Genomic DNA, 18019 nt, shown 5'->3' with positions numbered 1-18019 from the left:
AAACTGCTAAATATTCTTTATATTTATTCCCCTTTCTTCCTCAATAATAGTCATCCTGAATCTTAGTTTGGCATATGGCCATATAGGATATCCATGACATTTCTCAGCCTCCCTTGCATCTGGGTTTGGACATGCGACTAAGTCTCACCAAAAGGTTATTAGTGGGTAGCAGTGTCACTTCTTGGTAGGGTTCTGCCAGTGAGGGGTTATTCTCTTCTTCTTCACAGCTTCCTTTCTGCTGACTGGGTGGTAGTAGTGAATGATGGATTTGGAGCTATTATCTAGGACCTTAAAGTAAAATCTACATGTTGGACTCAACAGAGGGACAAGTTAAAAGAAGCTTGTGTTGCTGATGAATGAACCTTGAATTGTCTTCTGGTTTAAGGCATTCTGCTGTGTGTGTGTGTGTGTGTGTGTGTGCATGCGCACTCACAGTCAAACATAATTCTAACTGTAACAGATGGTTAAAGTCAATTCTTTCTGAAGTCTGTCCCTGTGGCACACTGATGGTCCATGAAAATGCAAATTGTAAATGGAGAATTGGTTCCTTTTGGATATTAGAATATATCAGAGGGAATGAGAGAGAGAGGAAAAAAAAAAGTATTAGAACATTATCCAAATTCATCATAGGGCTTAAAGTTAGAATACATTTAATATATCACATTTTTTCCTGTTATTAAAGCTTTTGATTATATGTATCCTTCTGTAATGATACTTGGAGCCCTGGTGGCACAGTTAAGAGCTCAGGTACTAACAAAAAGTTTGGCAGTTCGAATCCACTAGGTGCTGCTTGGAAAACCTACGGGGCAATTCTCCTCTGTCCCGAATAGTCACTATGAGTTGGAACCATCTCAATGGCAATGAGTTTTGTTTTGGTATGGCGAGGGTACTCGATAAGCTCTGTGTATTTTGTACTTTTCTAATTTGTAAAAGGTTTTTTTTTTTTCCTCTCTCCCTCTTTATTATAGCAGAACTTTATTTCTATTTTGGAATCTGTCTAATATCTATGCTAATATTTTCATAGCATATCTTCTACCAGTTCTTATAATAATCAGAGATGGTTCAGACAATTTTATCTTCATTAACACCTTTGAAAAGTTTTATTATATAAATAAATTCTCTGAAACACATATAGTTCTTATAAAAGGTTACTTCAACCTATCCCTCATCAATGGGGGGAAAAAAAGTTTCTCACTGTATGTTGTTTGGTCAATGCCTGGAGTAATATAATAAAAATTACCCACAAGTAGCCCCTGTAAAACATATCCAAGTAGTACATATTTATGTATATAATACACATACATATACATATACATATATGTTACACATAAATATATACAAATATATGAATCACATACATATATACATATACACAATGTTTTTTGCAGTATTAAAACATGAGATATGGATATAAGGACTGATTAGTAAGTGCATAGAAAGCCAAGAAAGGAATACCTTCTAGTTTCCAAAGAGGGACATATCCTCACCTCTCTCATGAAAACTTGTGATTTTATGTGATGAGATAAAGGATGATATCACATTGAAGTATTAATGTTACCCATTTGATGGCAAGCACAGTTTTATGCATGCCAGTCCAGTCAGATGATTTTAAAAATACACTTTGACTAGGTGTAAACGCTCATGCTTGGTCAAAAAAGACCCAGTAGCCCTGTGCTCTGCCTCTGTGCACAGCTTCGTAGACATGAGCAGTAAAGAGAGCGATGTTATTTGGAGATGTCCATGCATGTCTCCTTAATGCAACTGTTTTGGAGGCTTTGAATCTCAGATGCATTAGAAAGAACACACTACGAGCTCTTATCTAGAAGAGATTCTCAAAGTAAAGTGAATTATCTTGTCTTTAAGAGCCTGAAGAACCATTCTAGGGAGAGATGGGGAAATACATCCAGGTGGTGCTACCACCAGCAAGAGAAGATGTGGATGCTCAGCAACTGGCAGGAGTAGCTGCTGGGAGCTGGTGCCACTAAGAGCTGCTGAGAGGTATTAATAGGAACAACTCCACGGCAGTGGGTTTGGTTATTTTATTTTTTAGTTTGTTTTATTGTCTCTCAGGAAGACTAACAAGAGTTTTCTGGTTGTTATTCTAAAAATGGAAAGCCTGGTGGTGTAGTGGTTAAGTGCTACAGCTGCTAACCAAAAAGTCGGCAGTTTGATTCTAAACAGCATCAATGGGAGCTTAGTTGGGAAAGGCAAAGAAAAAGAAATTTATTACTTGGAAGTCTTTCTAAACTATCATCTGAGTCACATTTTCTGCTTTATGCTCTTTTTTTTTTTTTTTTTAATAAGTCAGGCTGGAGACCACAAATTTTTAGTTGAAGCCCTAGACAAATATCGTCTAAAAAATAATTCTGCCAACTCTTTTTTCCAGAATAAATATTGAGTCTTTGGGTAAGAGGGGTACATGTAATTAGTCAGAAAACAATTTTCCAATTTTAACTTTTCACATGATTTCAACGAAAAAAATCAAAGAATGTCACTTCTACATCTGTAATTCTACAATACTGGTGAAGAGAAAAACCTTTAGAAACAGATGTATGGGATTCTCAGGGAAATGGAAGTGGTAGCACAATACTAAAACAATGAAAAAAAAAGAATGTTGCATAAAGAAATAGGCAAAAAACACACACAATGAACTTAGCCTTGATTAGTCTATCATTCTCTACCTCCATAATGTTATCATCTTGTGGGCAGCAATTATGTCTTATCATCCACCATCTGCTCCCATATTCCTTAATACAGTTCCCTGCACTTAGTAACTGGTAGGGATTGAATTTTGTAAACTTCAAACGGTTAAAAATTATTTACTTTAGAGATCAATTTCTTCCAGAAGGGTGTGTTAATACACTTATTAGTAAACAAAGGAAAATACAGAAAGTATTAAGATCAAAGGATACAGACCAAAGGGATCATTCTATAAATTATAATAGGTAAGTCTTATCTAACAAAGTGTCAAATCCCATGTATATAAATTATAATCTCTCCACATAAAGGCCTTCGAAGATTAAAAAAAAAAAATGATTAGAGGTAACATTGGTTACTACTGGTGATCTCTGGTGCTTCCTAGAATTGACACTGCCTGCATGTCGCAGCCCTCCACGTGACACTATGAATCCAGTCTTACCCTTGGGACCTTTCTTCCAAATAATCAACTGTTGGCAATAATCTCACTACCTACGTATATAAGTTTCAGACTCTGGACTCCTTCTTTACTGAATCTTCTCCAAGAATTACAAACCTTTGCTAATGCAAAATAGTCTTTTCTTGATGATTTTATTGAGAGCAACTTTGATGTCTTTATTCCTCAGGCTATAGATCAGGGGGGTAATCATTGGCACAATAATGGTATAAAACACAGAAGACACTTTACCTTGGTCCATGGAGCTGACATTTGATGGTTACAGGTACATGAATGCTATGAATGCTGCAGAACCATAGAAGATTGTAACAGCCAAGATGTGGGAGCTGCATGTGCTGAAGGCTTTGGACCTGCCCTCAGTGGAGCGGATTCGTAGGATCCTGGCATCGATGAAGACATAGGAGCCAACAATGGCCAAGGTTGGTGCAAGAATATTAAATGCACTGAAGCACAAAACTACAAGTTCGTTGATATAAGTCCTGGAGCAGGAGAGTTCCAGCAGTGGAAAAACATCAAAGAAGTAGTGGTTGACTATTTTAACCTTACAAAAAAACACTCTTAGCATACAACCCGTGTGAGCTGTGGCACCAATCAAGCCCATCATATATATCTCAACTACCAACCAGGAACAGACCTGATAAGACATGGTGACATTGTAAAGCAATGGGTTACAGATGACAACATAGCGATCATATGCCATCACAGCCAACATATGACATTCTGAATATAATAAAAATAAGGAAGAAGTAGAGCTGAGTCATGCATTCGGGGTAGGAGAAGGTGTTCTTCTCTGTCACAAAGTTCACCAGCATTTTTGGGGTAACAACAGTGGAATGGCAGAGATCAATGAAGGACAAACTGCTGAGGAAATAGTACATGGGGGTCTGAAAGTGAGAAATGAGCCTGATCAGTGTGATCATGCCCAGATTCCATACTGCTGTGACCACATAGACTCCTAGGAAGAAAAGAAAGAGAGGCAGCTGGAGTTCTGGCTTTTCTGTTAGCCCAGTGAGGATGAACTCAGTCATCATGGAGTGATTTCCTGCTGCCATTTTCCTCTGGGAAATCTATGGAGGTAGAGAAGAAGAAATTTGAGGTAAGTGTTTATTTATGCAGTGTGAAACAAATCCAAGTCTTATCATTCAGGTATCTCCAGTTCTCTCACCCTGTTCCTGCTTTGTATTGGAATTAAAGACTCTGGAATCTCAATATTATGGGTCATGCAAATACACATCAGAGGGAATTATATTTTTTTAATTTCTGTGGCATAAGAGTGGGTCTTAGTATTGATCAGGCTCTGAACATCCAAAGAACTGTTCCGATAACTTAGAATATTGACGGTCCTGGCAGTAAATGGTTAAGCACTCAGTTGCTAACTGGAAGGTTGGCAGTTCAAATCCCCCAGGTGAAAGACCTGGCAATCTGCTTCTGTAAAGATTACAGCCTGGAAAACCATATGTAGTAGTTCTACTGTGTCATGAAATATTGCATGGTATTTAGACCATGTTGTCCTTGCATGTGTTAGGCAAGTTGTCTTGATGTGTTTTGCACTCACCTTCAAATTAGATCTTTTATCAATCCCTTGACGGCATTAAAGACAAAAGCAGAAAGAATGTATGTATCTCTGAGATGCAAGTTTTCAAGGAAGTTGATTAGTTTTTTGCTTGAGATACTGTGATGACTGTTCTATGATCAAAAGAAAGAGATTCAAAAGATATCAGCAAAGACTGATGATGTGTTAAAAATAAAGTTAAAAGAGTGTTGGGATAAGAATGAATGTGAGGGTGATATTACTATTCTTTCTGTGCTTACCATGTTATTAGAACTGTCTGGGCACTTCATAAATATTACTTGATATATTTTTCCCGGGAACTCTATGTGGTATGAGCTTATTATTTCCATTTTATAGATGAAAAAACTGAAACTTGAGAGACTGAAGTGAGTTGTTCATTGTGGATCTGAGGATTTTCAGTGTAGATGTGGATGATGCTTTCCTAAGAGCACAGATAAATTTGACATATTATGGGACATGAGAGTAATAATAAAACAATTGTGCTAATAGTGATATGTCCTGGAAATACCATTCTGCTAAAAATAAAGCACATATAAAATACATGTTAGATGCAAAGAACATAAGAGCCGGAAAAAAATTGTGATAGCAATAATTAATATTTTTGTGTGATTTCAATTAGATCAGCATCTGGACTAGATCCTGCAGGGATGAATCAAGCACTTGTCATTTATCCATACTCGGATTGCTCTGTGGTGTATGGAAAAAATGACATAACGAAGTTCACAACTTGAAGTAAATCCAAAAGCCATTATCTGAGAGGCGGGGCCAAGATGGCGGACTAGGTAGACGCTACCTCGGATCCTTCTTGCAACAAAGACTCGGAAAAACAAGTGAATCGATCACGTACATAACAATCTACGAACCCTGAACAACAAACACAGATTTAGAGACGGAAAACAAACAAATACGGGGAAGCAGCGAATGTTTTCAGAGCCTGGAGCCAGAGTCCCAGTCAGCAGATTTTCTGGAAAAACTAGTTTCCCAGTGATGGCTTGGAGACAGCAGTCCATATCAAACCACATAAAGAAGCAGACCATGACAGCTTCTACAACCCCCAAACAAAAGAATCAAAATCTTTCCCAAATGAAGACACAATCCTGCAATTATCAGATACAGAATATAAAAAACTAATTTACAGAATGCTTCAAGACATCAGAAACGAAATAAGGCAAACTGCAGAAAAAGCCAAGGAACACACTGATAAAGCAGTTGAAGAACTCAAAGAGATTATTCAAGAACATAGTGGAAAAATTAATAAGTTGCAAGAATCCATAGAGAGACAGCATGTAGAAATCCAAAAGATTAACAATAAAATTACAAAATTAGACAACGCACTAGGAAGTCAGAGGAGCAGACTTGAGCAATTAGAATGCAGACTGGGACATCTGGAGGACCAGGGAATCAACACCAACATAGCTGAAAAAAAATCAGATAAAAGAATTTAAAAAAATGAAGAAACCCTAAGAATCATGTGGGACTCTATCAAGAAGGATAACTTGCGGGTGATTGGAGTCCCAGAACAGGGAGGGAGGACAGAAAACAGAGAAAATAGTTGAAGAACTCCTGACAGAAAACTTCCCTGACATCATGAAAGACGAAAGGATATCTATCCAAGATGCTCATCGAACCCCATTTAAGATAGATCCAAAAAGAAAAACACCAAGACATATTATCATCAAACTCGCCAAAAGCAAACATAAAGAGAAAATTTTAAAAGCAGCCAGGGAGAAAAGAAAGGTTTCCTTCCAGGGAGAATCAATAAGAATAAGTTCAGACTACTCAGCAGAAACCATGTAGGCAAGAAGGGAATGGGGTGACATATACAGAGCACTGAAGGAGAAAAACTGCCAGCCAAGGATCATATATCCAGCAAAACTCTCTCTGAAATATGCAGGCGAAATTAAGGTATTTACAGGTAAACACAAGTTTAGAGAATTTGCAAAAACCAAACCAAAGCTACAAGAAATACTAAAGGATATTGTTTGGTCAGAAAACCAATAATATCAGATACCAGAACAACACAAGGTCACAAAACAGAACATCCTGATATCAACTCAAATAGGGAAATCACAAAAACAAATTAAGATTATTTAAAAAATTACTCATAACAGGGAATCACGGAAGTCAATACGTAAAAGATCACAATAATCAAAAAGAGGGACTAAATACAGCTGGCATAGAACTGCCCTATGGAGAGTGATACAAGGTGATATAGAACAATACAAGTTAGGTTTTTACTTAGAAAAATAGGGGTAAATAATAAGGTAACCACAAAGAGGTATAACAACTCCATAACTCAAGATAAACACCCAGAAAAACCTAACGACTCAACAAACATAAAGTCAAACACTATGAAAATGAGGATCTCACAATTTACTAAGAAAAATGTCTCAGCACAAAAAAGTATGTGGAAAAATGAAATTGTCAACAACACACATGAAAAGGCATCAAAATGACAACTCTAAACACTTACTTATCTATAATTACGCTGAATGAAAACGGACTAAATGCACCAATAAAGAGACAGAGAGTCTCGGACTGGATAAAGAAACACGATCCGTCTATATGCCGCCTACAAGAGACACACCTTAGACTTAGAGACACAAACAAACTAAAACTCAAAGGATGGAAAAAAATATATCAAGCAAACAATAAGCAAAAAAGAAGAGGAGTAGCAATATTAATTTCTGACAAAATAGACTTTACACTTAAATCCGCCACAAAGGATAAAGAAGGACACTATATAATGATAAAAGGGACAATTGATCAGGAAGACATAACCATATTAAATATTTATGCACCCAATGACAGGGCTGCAAGATACATAAATCAAATTTTAACAGAATTGAAAAGTGAGATAGACACCTCCACATATATAGTAGGAGACTTCAACACACCACTTTCGGAGAAGGACAGGACATCCAGTAAGAAGCTCAATAGAGACACGGAAGACCTACTTACAGCAATCAACCAACTTGACCTCATTGACTTATACAGAACTCTCCACCCAACTGCTGCAAAATATACTTTTTTTTCTAGTGCACATGGAACATTCTCTAGAATAGACCACATATTAGCTCATAAAACAAACCTTTGCAGAGTACAAAACATCAAAATATTACAAAGCATCTTCTCAGACCACAAGGCAATAAAACTAGAAATCAATAACAGAAAAACTAGGGAAAAGAAATCAAATACTTGGAAAATGAACAATACCCTCCTGAAAAAAGACTGGGTTACAGAAGACATCAAGGAGGGAAAAAGGAAATTCATAGAATGCAATGAGAATGAAAATACTTCCTATCAAAACCTCTGGGACACAGCAAAAGCAGTGCTCAGAGGCCAATTTATATCAATAAATGCACACATACAAAAAGAAGAAAGAGCCCAAATCAGAGAACTGTCCCTACAACTTGAACAAATGCAAAGTGAGCAACAAAAGAATCCATCAGGCACCAGAAGAAAACAAATAATAAAAATTAGAGCTGCACTAAATGAATTAGAGAACAGAAAAACAATGGAAAGAATTAACAAAGCCAAAAGCTGGTTCTTTGAAAAAATTAACAAAATTGATAAACCATTGGCTTGACTGACTAAAGAAATACAGGAAAGGAAACAAATAACCCGAATAAGAAATGAGAAGGACCACATCACAACAGAACCAAATGAAATTAAAAGAATCATATCAGATTATTACGAAAAATTGCACTCTAACAAATTTGCAAACCAAGAAGAAATGGATGAATTCCTGGAAAAACACTACCTACGTAAACTAACACATTCAGAAGTAGAACAACTAAATAGACCCATAACAAAAAAAGTGATTGAAACGGTAATCAAAAAACTCCCAACAAAAAAAAGCCCTGGCCCGGACGGCTTCACTGCAGAGTTCTACCAAACTTTCAGAGAAGAGTTAACACCACTACTACTGAAGGTATTTCAAAGCATAGAAAATGACGGAATACTACCCAACTCATTCTATGAAGCCACCATCTCGCTGATACCAAAACCAGGTAAAGACATTACAAAAAAAGAAAATTACAGACCTATATCCCTCATGAACATAGATGCAAAAATCCTCAACAAAATCCTAGCCAATAGAATTCAACATCATATCAAAAAAATAATTCACCACGATCAAGTGGGATTTATACCAGGTATGCAAGGCTGGTTTAATATCAGAAAAACCATTAATGTAATCCATCACAGAAATAAAACAAAAGACAAAAACCACATGAGCTTATCAATTGATGCAGAAAAGGCATTTGACAAAGTCCAACACCCATTTATGATAAAAACTCTCACCAAAATAGGAATTGAAGGAAAATTCCTCAACATAAAAAAAGGCATCTCTGCAAAGCCAACAGCCAATATCACTCTAAATGGAGAGAACCTGAAAGCATTTCCCTTGAGAACGGGAACCAGACAAGGATGCCCTTTATCACCGCTCTTATTCAACATCGTGCTAGAAGTCCTAGCCAGGGCAATTAGGCTAGAGAAAGAAATAAAGAGCATCCGGATTGGCAAGGAGGAAGTAAAGTTATCTCTATTTGCAGATGACATGATCTTATACACAGAAAACCCTAAGGAATCCTCCAGAAAACTACTGAAACTAATAGAAGAGTTTGGCAGAGTCTCAGGTTATAAAATCAACATACAAAAATCACTTGGATTCCTCTACATCAACAAAAAGAACACCGAAGAGGAAATAACCAAATCAATACCATTCACAGTAGCCCCCAAGAAGATAAAATACTTAGGAATAAATCTTACCAAGGTTGTAAAAGACTTATACAAAGAAAACTACAAAGCGCTACTACAAGAAATTCAAAAGGACATACTTAAGTGGAAAAACATACCTTGCTCATGGATAGGAAGACTTACCATAGTAAAAATGTCTATTCTACCAAAAGCCATCTATACATATAATGCACTTCCGCTCCAAATTCCAATGACATTTTTTAAGGTGATAGAGAAACAAATCACCAGTTTCATATGGAAGGGAAAGAAGCCTCGGATAAGTAAAGCATTACTGAAAAAGAAGAAGAAAGTGGGAGGCCTCACTCTACCTGATTTCAGAAGCTATTATACAGCCACAGTAGTCAAAACAGCCTGCTACTGGTACAACAACAGGCACATAGACCAATGGAACAGAATTGAGAACCCACATATAAATCCATCCACACATGAGCAGCTGATATTTGACAAAGGCCCAGTGTCAGTTAATTGGGGAAAAGACAGTGTTTTTAACAAATGGTGCTGGCATCACTGGATATCCATTTGCAAAAAAATGAAACAGGACCCATACCTCACACCATGCACAAAAACTAACTCCAAGTGGATCAAAGACTAAAACGATAAAGATCATGGAAGAAAAAATAGGGACAACCCTAGGAGCCCTAATACAAGGCATAAACAGAATACAAAACATTACGAAAAACGACGAAGAGAAACCCGATAACTGGGAGCTCCTAAAAATCAAACACCTATGCTCATCTAAAGACTTCTCCAAAAGAGTAAAAAGACCACCTACAGACTGGGAAAGAATTTTCAGCTATGACTTCTCCGACCAGCGCCTGATCTCTAAAATCTACATGATTCTGTCAAACCTCAACCACAAAAAGACAAACAACCCAATCAAGAAGTGGGCAAAGGATATGAACACACACTTCACTAAAGAAGATATTCAGGCAGCTATCAGATACATGAGAAAATGCTCTCGATCATTAGCCATTAGAGAAATGCAGATTAAAACTACAATGAGATTCCATCTCACTCCAACAAGGCTGGCATTAATCCAAAAAACACAAAATAATAAATGTTGGAGAGGCTGCAGAGAGATTGGAACTCTTATACACTGCTGGTGGGAATGTCAAATGGTACAACCACTTTGGAAATCTATCTGGCGTTATCTTAAACAGTTAGAAATAGAACTACCATATAACCCGGAAATCCCACTCCTCGGAATATACCCTAGAGAAACAAGAGCCTTCACACAAACAGATATATGCACACCCATGTTTATTGCAGCTCTGTTTACAATAGAAAAAAGCTAGAAGCAACCAAGGTGTCCATCAACGGATGAATGGGTAAATAAATTGTGGTATATTCACACAATGGAATACTACGCATCTATAAAGAACAGTGACGAATCTCTGAAACATTTCATAACATGGAGGAACCTGGAAGGCATTATGCTGAGCGAAATTAGTCAGAGGCAAAAGGACAAATATTGTATAAGACCACTATTATAAGATCTTGAGAAATAGTAAAAACTGAGAAGAACACATACTTTTGTGGTTACGAGGGGGGGGAGGGAGGGAGGGAAGGAGAGGGTTTTTTATTGATTAATTAGTAGATAAGAACTGCTTTAGATGAAGGGAAAGACAACACTCAATACATCGAAGGTCAGCTCAATTGGACTGGACCAAAAGCAAAGAAGTTTCCAGGATAAAATGAATGCTTCAAAGGTCAGCGGAGCAAGGGCGGGGGTGTGGGGACCATGGTCTAAGGGGACTTCTAAGTCAATTGGCAAAATAATTCTATTATGAAAACATTCCGCATCCCACTTTGAAATGTGGCATCTGAGGTCTTAAATGCTAACAAGCGGCCATCTACGATGCATCAATTGGTCTCAATCCACCTGGAGTAAAGAAGAAGGAAGAACACCAAGGCCACACGACAACTAAGAGCCCAAGAGACAGAAAGGGCCACATGAACCAGAGACCTACATCATCCTGAGACCAGAAGAACTAGTTGGTGCCCGGCCACAATCGATGACTGCCCTGACAGGGAGCACAGCAGAGGACCCCTGAGGGAGCAGGAGATCAGTGGGATGCAGACCCCAAATTCTCATAAAAAGACCAGACTTAATGGTCTGACTGAGACTAGAGGAATCCCAGCTACCATGGTCCCCATACCTTCTGTTGGCCCAGGACAGGAACCATCCCCGAAGACAACTCATCAGACATGAAAGAGACTGGACAGTGGGTGAGAGAGAGATGCTGATGAAGAGTGAGCTAATTATATCAGGTGGACACTTGAGACTGTGTTGGTATCTCCTGTCTGGAGAGGGGATGGGAGGATAGAGAGAGAGGGAAGCTGGCAAAATTGTCACGAAAGGAGAGACTGGAAGGACTGACTCATTAGGGGGAGAGTAAGTGGGAGTACGGAGTAAGATGTACGTAAACTTATATGTGACAGACTGACTTGATTTATAAACGTTCACTTGAAGCTCAATATTAAAAAAAAAAAGCCATTATCTTTCCCAAATTGCCAATTTCATCTAAAATTCTCTTTCGATAAGAGCAAGGTGTCATTTTATCACTTAATATTTGCTGAAGGTATTTGTGTTTACACTGTATAAGTGATACCTGAAAACGAGTAAATATAAGGCCAAAATTGCACTTTATGTGGTGTCCTCTGCTTTCCTGTTCCAAGACATTTCAAGTACAATATTAATGATGAAAGTTATTATAAAGTAATCTCAATCTCTGGTATTAGCAATTTTCATGATTACTACTTTGTGGATTATTGTTAAAATTAAAGTCCTCTAAAATTTTAAATAATTTTTGAAAAATTTTTTTATTGTTTTTTAATGAGAAATAGTTTTTTCTTGTTGTTGAAACGTCTTATCTATAAGAGCAGAGTTTACCCAGGATTGTGAAGGAATCCTTCTAGAGAGAGGGCCTTTTAGTCTTTAGATAACATCAGAACACTACAAGGTTGTGATTTTAAAAGTGATTTATCTAGAGCTTTGTAATAGTACCAGAAAAAGCTGTTTACTTTCTCAGGTACACAATTAATTGACTTGTTTTGAAAAATAAAGTGAGATTTGCAACCACTAAAAATGTTGCTAGCTTATTAGATGTGTTTCTGAAAACACTAAAAAATGACGTTAATTCTCCTGTTAAAATGTTTTATGGGTTGGTAAATGCTACAGTTTTAGCCTTTTATGAAGTTGTATCATTGCAGAGCTTTTCTTTGACACAATAAAGACACTGACACGATGAATACATTATTATTTATACTTCTTGTATCCTCCTTAGAAATGTCATGTCTTAAGCAGTATAATAAATCTAACATTGAAAAATAAGATTTTTAGAGCTGAAAACATAGATTGTTTTATGGATTACAAAATTGTTAAATCTACTTTAGTTTAAAAAATTTTTAGCTCTCACATGGCCAAATGTATGCTAACAACAGTGGTAATGAAGTATAGTAGATGAACATTCCAAGGAAAATTAATAAGGTAATTTCATTTCAAAATCATACATGTGAGATAGTGCAAGTACAACATAACATACAAACATTCTGAGCAGTATTAAAGGTTAAGTGTTTTTTTTTTTTCTGTCATTCTAGATGGTGTAGTAAAACTTGAGTTTCTGTCTTTTATATTAAATATCTAGTGTATAAAAACCACCTAAAGTTAAAATAAAAAAAAATTTAAGTTAAAATACTTTTTTGTAGATTTTTTTCACAAAAGAAGTCTTAAATCACTTGAAAACACATTTTTCACAATTTAATAAATTATATTTTAGATATTTCAGAATTCCATTTGTTTTAAAAAAAAATTTACAAACTTCTAATTGCTAAGACTCCAACACATCTGTCAGTTTGTCATACTGTGGGGCTTGTGTGTTGCTGTGATGCTGAAAGATATGCTACTGGTATTCAAATACCAGCAGGATCACCCAAGATGAACAGGTTTTAGCTGAGCTTCCAGACTAACACAGACTAGGAAAAAGGACCTAGCGGTCTACTTCTGAAAAACACTAGCCTGTGAAACCATTATGAATAGCAGCAGAACATTGTCTGATACAGTGCCAGGAGATGAGTCCCTGAGGTTGGAAGGCATTCAAAATACAACTGGGGAAGAGCTGCCTCTTCAAAATAGAGTAGACCTATTCAAGCTTTCAGGACCTTCATTTACTAATGTGTCACTACTCAAAATGAGAAGAGGCAACTGCAAATATCCATTAATATTTGGAACATGGGATGTATGAAGTATGAATCTAGGAAATCTGGAAATGGTCAAAAATGAAATGGAATATATAAACATCGATAGCTATTAGTGAGGTAATGAACTGGTACTGGCCATTTTGAATCAGACAGTTATATGGTCTACTATGTCAAAAATGACAAATTGAAGAGGAATGGCATCACATCAACAAAAAGAACATTTCAGTATCTACCCTGAAGTACAATTCTGTCAATGACAGGAGAATATCCATAAGTCTAGAAGGAAGACCAGTTGATATGACTATTATTCAAATGTATACACCAAACACTAGGGCCAAAGATGAATAAATCGAAGATTTTTACCAACTTCTGCAGTCTGAAATTGATCAAACATGCAATCAAGATACACTGATAATTACTGGCAATTGGAATGTGAAAGTTGGAAACAAAGCAGGATTGGTGTTTGGAAAATATGGTATTGTTGATAGAATTGACACTGGAGAATGCATGATAGAGTTTTGGGAGACTAATAACTTCTTCATGCAAATACCTTTTTTCAACAACATGAACTAAACACATGGACCTCACCAGATGAAATACACAGAAATCAAATCAACTACATCTGTGGAAAGAGAAGATGAAAAAGCTCAACATCATCAGTCAGAAAAAGGCCAGAGGTCAACAGTGGAATGGACTATTAATTGCTCATATGCAAGTTCAAGCTGTTGTTGAAGAAAATTAGAACAAGGCCATGAAAGCCAAAGTATGACCTTGAGCATATCCCATCTGAATTCAGAGACCAGCTCAAGGATAGATTTGATGCATTGAAAGTAATGACTGAAGACCAGAGTTGTGTAATGACATCAAGGACATTATAAATGAAGAATGCAAGAGGCCGTTAAAAAAGACAGGAAATAAAGAAAAGAACAAAATGGATGTCAAAAAAGACTCTGAAACTTACTCTTGAACATCAAGCAGCTAAAACGAAAGGAAGAAATGATGAATGGAAAGAACTGAACAAAAGACTTCAAAGGTCGGCTTAAGAAGATGAAATAAATTATTATAATGATATGTGCAAAAACCTGGAGTTATAAAACCAACAGGGAAGAACACATTGGGCATTTCTCAAACTGAAAGAAATGAAGAAAAAATTCAAGCCTTGAGTGCAATATTGAAGGCCTCTACAGGGAAATTACTAAATGATGCAGGAAGCATCAAAAGAACATGGAAAGAATACACAGAGTCACTTTAACAAAAAGAATTATTCAGCATTCAACCTTTTCTGGAGGTAGCATATGATCAAGAACTGATGGTCCTGAAGGGAGAGGTCCAAGCTGCACTGAAAGCATTGGTAAAAATCAAGCCTCCAGGAATTGACAGAACACCAACTGAGATGTTTCAACAAACGAATGCAGCGCTGGAAGTGCTCACTTGTCTATGCCAAGAAATTTGGAAGACAGCTACCTGGCCAACCTACTGGAAGAAATCCATGTTTATACCCATTCCAAGAAAGATGATCCAGCAGAATGCAGAAATTATAGAACAATATCATTAGTATCACACACAAGTAAAATTTTTTGAAGATCATGCAAAAGCAGTTGCAGCAGTACATCAACAGGAAACTGCCAGAAATTTAAGCTGGGTTCAGAAGAGGGTGTGGAACAAGAGATATCATTGCTGATGTCGGATTGATCTTGGCTGAAAGCAGAGAATACCAGAAAGATGTTTTCCCATGTCTTATTGACAATGCAAAAACATTTAACTGTGTAGATCAAAACAAATTATGGTAACAATGAAAAGAATGGGGATTCCAGAACACTTAATTGTGCTTAAGAGGAACCTGTACTTAGACCAAGAGGCAGTTATTGGAACAGAACAAGGGGATACTGCATGATTTAAAGTCAGGAATAGTGTGCACCAGGGTTGTTTCCTTTCACCATACTTATTCAATGTGTATGTTGAGAAAACAGTCCAAGGAGCTGGACTGTATGAAGAAGTGCACAGCATCAGAATTGGAAGAAAACTCAGTAACAACCTACCATATGCAGATGACATAACCTTGTTTGCTGAAAGTAAAGAGGACTTGAAACATTTATTGATGAAGATCAAAGATCACAGCCCTCAGTATGGATTACACCTCAACATAGAGAAAACAAAAATACTCACAACTGAACCAATAAGTAACATTGTGATAAATGGAGAAAAGATTGAAGTTTTCAAGGGTTTTGTTTTACTTGAAACCACAGTCAATGCCCATGGAAGCACCAGTCAAGAAATCAAATGACTCACTGCATTGGGCAGATATTCTACAAAAGATCTCTTTAAAGTGTTAAAAAGCAAAGACTAGTGTTCCTGATCCAATCTATGGTATTATCAATTGCCTCATACACATGTAAAAGCTGGACAATCAATAAGGAAGACCTGAGAAGAATTAATGCCTTTGAATTATGGTGTAGGCAAAGAATATTGAATATATCATGGACTGCCAGAAGAACAAACTTGTCTTGGAAGAAGTACAGCCAAAATGCTCATTTGGAGCCCCTAAACTCCTGCATCTTTGAAGGCATCCACATTAAACCTGAATGTAGAAAGTAGAAGTGAGCCAGAGTTGCACAGTGTTCAAAATTGAGAAGCATTGAACTAACAGATCTGCATGTTCAAAAGATCTGCACCAAGAGAAAAAACACCTGAAAATGTAACGAATCCCAAAAGATTCATGAAAAGGACATAATATCCAGAATAAGGGACATAATAGTCACCCAAGATTAACTGCCTCTGGTGAACTGTGCTTCCTTCTAGGTGCTGTATTTTAGAATGGCCTTTTACAAATTATAATCATCCAGAAAAATCAAAGATTTGGATCAAGATGATTTATAACAAATATTGACATGACTAAAACAAGGCAGAGATATTGGCCTTATTGTATATTACCTCAGGTGGCGGAGTTATGTCTAATGTCTCAACATCAGACCCTTTCTAACAATAAATGTGTCTGAGAGTAGGATAGGTTGAAATATGAAGAAAAAATAATTTTGTCTTTGAATGCATTGCAGGAGAAAATGAGTAACCATTGGAAAGGTAGCCTTAGGAAATTGCTATATTGTTGTAAGGAGGCTAAGACTTTATGAAGATAGAAATGTTCCAGGAGAGATGGAATTCAGGTACTTACCTTTTCTCTGCGTGGAATGCCTAGTCCGGGATGCTCTGTATGCTTTAGACCAAGTGCTCTCTAGAGGAAAAAGCTCTTAGTAACGTTGATGGTGGCAGTTCAAAAGAGAGACCGCTTGGTTCTCTTTTATTGAGGTTTCAGAACGCAGATCTCAGTTTTTGAGTTGTTCGTGTAAATATTATCAATCAAAAGTCATGCTTCCCCAGCCTCACTCCCTCATAGTGATACCTGAGGCACTTGCCAAAGTGACAGGTTTTTATCCAGGGTTTGGATATACAAGAGGTCTCATCAAAAACATACAGATAGAAGGTCCCTCAAGACTTCTGTTCGCCAGGGATGAACTATTGGGAAAAAGGAGCAATTAACATTTCCTTTTCTTGTCCTTTTTATAACACTGTATTAAGCTCCCTTGTGTATAATATTCTCTCTCAGTGGTGAAACAGTATACAGCATGTAATTGACAAGAAATTAAGGTCTAGCAGACATTGTTTTAGGAGGTCCTCATGACAACAGCTTCCAACATGAACATAATTTGTGAACTATTTGAAACCATGATTTTAATCTTTTTTCTATTTATTTAAGGTTTACAGAAATAGTTCATTGTATTTATTAGTGATGCTTTCTGTAGTCTTGAAGGCTATTTTTTTGTGTGTGCATAAACTCTTTGTTTATAATTAGAATACCTAGGATTTACTGAACACTTACTATATGCCACACACACTTCTAAACTCTTTGCATTTATTGACACATTTAATCCTCACACAGCCCAATGTGGAAGATAATACTGGATTGACTCAAGTAGCAATTTCATATAATTTAACAACAAATTTTGCCCTTTAAAAAAAAAAAATGGAGCTCAGGCACAGACAGGCAATCCGCCTGCACTTAACCAGATAGTAAGTTGAACTTTAGTTTACCCTTAAAATGATTACATTTAGTATGTTACATTTTTAAAGGATTCATTCCTTTATTCATTTAACACATTTGCAAAACACCATGTTATGTGTTAAGATATACACAGAAGTACAAGACTGCAATTTTTCAAATATTAGTCTATAACTGAACTTAAGACATATTTTGTAAGCAGTTATATACCACTTAAAAAAATTTTTTTTTATACATCAAATAACGTTTGAAGCACTCCACTGCTTTAATACTCCCG

General features: G+C 36.7%; 1 pseudogene; it reads right to left on the bottom strand.

Moving 5' to 3' along the window:
* Window positions 1-3245: 3245 nt before the first annotated feature.
* Window positions 3246-4206, bottom strand: LOC126061092 (olfactory receptor 150-like; annotated as a pseudogene).
* Window positions 4207-18019: the final 13813 nt, after the last annotated feature.

The sequence above is a fragment of the Elephas maximus genome, chromosome 17 (assembly GCF_024166365.1).
Source record: "Elephas maximus indicus isolate mEleMax1 chromosome 17, mEleMax1 primary haplotype, whole genome shotgun sequence".
In the NCBI taxonomy this organism is placed as follows: Eukaryota; Metazoa; Chordata; class Mammalia; order Proboscidea; family Elephantidae; genus Elephas; species Elephas maximus.
Note: the sequence above shows the minus strand (reverse complement) of the source record. Positions and strands in the feature narration are given on the sequence as shown.